General features: G+C 36.2%; 1 pseudogene; it reads left to right on the forward strand.

Moving 5' to 3' along the window:
* Positions 1-1,631: 1,631 nt before the first annotated feature.
* On the forward strand, positions 1,632-2,493 carry LOC101093858 (annotated as a pseudogene).
* The last annotated feature ends 2,261 nt before the right edge of the window (positions 2,494-4,754 follow it).

Consider the following 4,754-nt stretch of genomic DNA (forward strand, 5'->3'; position numbering starts at 1 on the left):
AACAAAGAAAAGGAAAAATATATGAGGAAAAGAACTAAAGAGAAAAAGGGGAAAGGCCAAAAAGAAGGCAAATATGCACTGAGAAAGTGATATTTTGGAACAATGCACTGTCTACTCTTGAGCACATATCACTTTCCTATTCCCAGCACTACCTGCCCTGATACATACTGTATCTTCTTAAAGTTCAAATAATTATTGAAATTCTTTGCAATTATTGAAATAATTCCAAGTTAATAATTTGATTACTATAAAATGTGATTATTCAGAAATTTAATGGCTGACACTTTTAACAAGCCTTTTCAAATTTACCTCTCATTCTTGATCTCATGAAGCTTTATTGTTTGGATATTTAGAATTCCATTAAAAAAATGCTGCTATAATTTGAATAAAATGCCTAACTGATTTAAGTTGCAATAAATTATTTTTATTCTGGGCTTTGGTCATTATGCTCAGACCTAAGTTTGAAGAAGAAAGCATGGTAGATGAAGGAAAGAAGAAAAGCTTGATTTATTCTATAAAATAAGAGAGACTGTTGAAAGTGGAATAGCATGATATTAACTAATTTGAGGTATAACTGCAGATGAAGTTTTGGGGTGATGGTGGGGTGGTCTGGAGCCGACAGCCAAGAAGAATTCTTAAATACGTCTTTGGTGCAAAAAGGTGCTTTCATTAAAGCATGGGGTCAGGACCCATGGGCAGGAAGAGCTGCACTGGGGTCATGACAGGTAACTCATTATAAACCCCCAGATTGGGAGGGGGTCAGAGATAGAGTAAGTCTTTAAGGTATTTTAGAAGCAAGGTTTCTAGGACCTTGAGGGGCTAGCTGTTGGTAGGGAAATGCCGTTTATTACCATTTAATAAAACCTCAGTCATGAGACCCTTCAGATGTATATCAGGGGGCCATAAGCTTGGAGTATGATTGCCAGCCTATATCTTGGGGTAGTTGAGATAAAGGAAGTAGACTTACAGGATCCTCGAGGTTGGGATACTGTTAAGCTAAGATTCTCTTTTGCCCCTAGCAAAGTGTCCTCATTGAGGCAACTGGGCTTTTAGAGAGAGGTCACTCTGCTGGTTTCAAGGACTTGTCAATGGGCTATCAGCAATAAGGGAATTAATTTTTCATTTGCCTAAGTTTCCCACATCACCCTGGCAAGCAACTAAACCCCTTTTCTTTGTTCTTGGGTAGCCAAGAGTGTCCGAGGAATATCACACATATTCCATGGCAGGGTTGGGATGGGGGATACTCCCTTATCAACTGCCATATAAAGAATGAATCAGGAGGTGGAGAACAAGGATGAAAGCAGAGACCAGGTAGAGGTTTATTTCAGTGGCAGGCCATGAGATGATAATGGCTTCTTGTAGGTTTATAGCAGTGGAAATGGAAGAAAATGGATTAAACTGAGAATGATTTTGGAGGGAAAGCCAACATGATTCACTGATAGACTAGAGGTGGAATGTGAGTAAAAGAAAGGAATTTTTAAAAAGCACCAGTGGAATGTGAGTAAAAGAAAGGAATGTTTAAAAAGCACCAGTCGCTTCTTTTTGGAGGAGGAGGCCAGAGTCAGATGTTGGCAGGGAGGCCAAGGCCCCTACCAGTGTAAACAGAGAGCTGGGGTTTAGGCTGTTCCACAATGGGTGAACCAGAGCCAGTGAGTGCCCCTCCACTCCCTCTGAGGCAGTACATCAAGGAGTGTACAGATGAAAATATTCAGGAAGGCCTAAGCGTCAGGCCTATACTTACAATTAAAAAATAGTTGGAAGATGTTAAGCAACCAGTTCCAATGTGATGATCTTATCATCTGCCCTGCAGAAAGTTAGGACAATAAACAGCTTCATCCTATACAGTTTGGTCACAAGAATAAGCTGAGAAAACTCAATATGTCTATCCTTATTAATTTCTTAGACTTCATAGACTTTATTTATTTATTTATTTATTTATTTATTTATTTATTTATGTAATTTTTAAGTAGGCTTCATGCCCAGCACAGAGCCCAACATGAGGCTTGGAAATCAGGACCAATCCTGAGATCAAGACCTGAGCTGAGATCAAGAGAAGGACACTTAACTAAGTCACCCAGGTGCCCCAGACCTCTTAGATATTTTGATATGGAGTCCTGGGAATATAAAATGAGAAGAGAAAGCTAGAAGATCTTAAGCTGCTTTTTGTACTAATGCATAGGACTCCATCAAGAGAGACCTTGAGAATTACAAGGAAGGTGAAGAAATGCTAATGCCTTGAAATAGTTAAGATGTTTCAAAAGCATCTACAATGAGTCATTGAGATGACACAGTTGGTTGGCTTCTTTGCCTGATGATTTGTCCCATTCAGAAGCAGATATGTGAGATATAGAGAGAAGCAAGAGATGTTGATGATAGCAACATTTGAAGTGGTCAGAATGAACTACAGAGAGAAAATGTATTTTGTCTGGAGAGACCAAATGATAAAGATGCTGCTTTGTGTACATAATTGATGCAATGAATGAAAGACAGTGAAGGATGTTTCTTTTTCTTCTTGCTTTTCTTTTTCTCTTTCAGTAAATAGCATCATATATCAGTTAATTTGCTTTTGGACAGCCTTAAAAGAGTTATCACCAGAAGTCATGTACATGGCTTGAGTCTCCAACTTTTTGAATCACGAGATGTCACAGGCAGTAATTTCATTTTATGGCAAGCATAAGCAAATGAGTGCACCTGCATTAGTGCAATCACCTTAAAAACCACAGTATTTGCTGCTATTGTATGGAACATTTCTGTTTTTGGAGTTGAAGTATAACATTGAAGATATTCTCAGTAACAGCAAGATTCCATCCTTGAAAAGTAGATTTGTCATTTGCTTTAAGAATGAGAGATAAATAAAGGATATCACGCTATATAAATGTGAAATAATAGTAATAAAAAAAGCAATATCTGTCTACTTTTCAGTCTGAGGCAGAGCACCCAAGGAAGGAACAGACTGGGATGAGGTAGAGTGGCACAGTGGAGAGCAAAGGATGATGGACTTAGAGCTGAGAGGCAAGAAATTGATAACAGGCACACACCTTATTCGGGATGTCTACCCTGTTTACACCATGTTGGATAACAATCCATCCCTCTTCAAAAGTCAATGCTTTCTGTTTCTTATTGTCGCTTGGAATACTACATAGGTTTTTGTTGGTCTGCTTAATGCCAGTTTCACAACAGTGGAATACTGACATAATGTTGTCATCACAGGTCTGGAACGTGCCGGTTTTCAACAAATATTAATTAAACCAATGATTATTGCAGTTGAACTTTTCACATTTTATTGTCTTAAAATACTTCTTTTGTGAATTTTCTATTGCTATCTTTGAGTATTTGTCCAGCATTTATTACTTGTTTGAATGATTTATATATGCAAGGTATCTAACCTTTTTAGTATTTGCAGAGAAAATATTTTTTCTTAGTTTTACATTTTATTTTTTGTTTTTCCTTTTGTGTTCTTGTTTGTTTTTTTTTTTAGTAATTATACCGTGAGCTTTCACATGGTCAAATATAACATTCCTCTTTTTTGTGACTTCTTCCATTACCTTTATGCTTATAAACATCTTCCCGACTAAAAAAAATTTTTTTAAGTTTATTTGTTTATTTTGAGAGAGAAAGCAAGTAGGGTAGGGGCAGAGATAGAGGTAGAGATAGAGGTAGAGAGAGAATTCCAAGCATGCTCTGCACTGTCAGCACAGAGCCCGATGCAGGGTTCAAACTCATGAAATCATGACCTGAGCTGAAATCAAGAGTTAGATGCTTAACTGACTGAGCCACCCAAGCACCCTAACATCTTCCCCATTTTAATGGCACATATTCATCGTGTGTACATTTATTGTTTTTTAATTATGACATTTAAATTCTTTCTCTAGAATGTATTTTAGTGTTTAATATGAAAAGTATGTGACAAGCCTTGTTAAAATTATATTTGTTTCTAATAAATTGAATCATAAATTCAATTAACATTTTGTTAGGTATTTATTCACCAGAAATACTATTGATTGGTTGATTTATTGATTGTGTAATTGACATCATTGTTTGTTTCAGGTGTACAATGTAGTGATTTGATAATTGTATGCTGTAAAATGATTACCACAGTAAGTTTGTCACCATACATAGTGACACATTTTTTTTTTCTTGCGGTAAGAACTTTCAAGGTCCACTGTCTTAGCTTATTTCAAATAAGCAATACAGTATTATTAGTTATAGTAACTATGCTGTGCATTATATCCTCATGACTTATTCATTTTATAACTAAGAAATTGCACCTTTCACCCCTTTCACCAGTCAGTTGTGTCCTCCCCTAGCCCTGCCTTAGGCAACCACCAACCTGTGGTTCATTAAAAAAAAAAAAATTAGATTCTACATATAAATAAGATAACATGGTATTTGTAATTTCTGTCTGACTTATTTCACTTGGTGTAATACCCTCAAAGTCCATTCATGTTGTTGCAAATGGTGAGAGTTCCTTCTTATTAATGGCTAAATACTATTCCATTGTGTATATTTACCATATTTTCTTTATCCATTCATTCATCATTGGACATTTAGGTTGTTTAAATACCTTGGCTATTGCAAATAATGCTATAATAAACATAAGGATGCATATATCTTTTCATTAGTGTTTTCATTTTCTTTGGATAAACACCCAGAGGTGGTATATCTATTTTTAATTTTTGAGGAACCTCCATACTGTTTGCCATAATGGCTGCTCCGATTTACATTCTCAACAACAGTGCATGAGGGTTGCCTTT

This window comes from Felis catus, chromosome B2, assembly GCF_018350175.1.
Source record: "Felis catus isolate Fca126 chromosome B2, F.catus_Fca126_mat1.0, whole genome shotgun sequence".
NCBI classification, from domain to species: Eukaryota; Metazoa; Chordata; class Mammalia; order Carnivora; family Felidae; genus Felis; species Felis catus.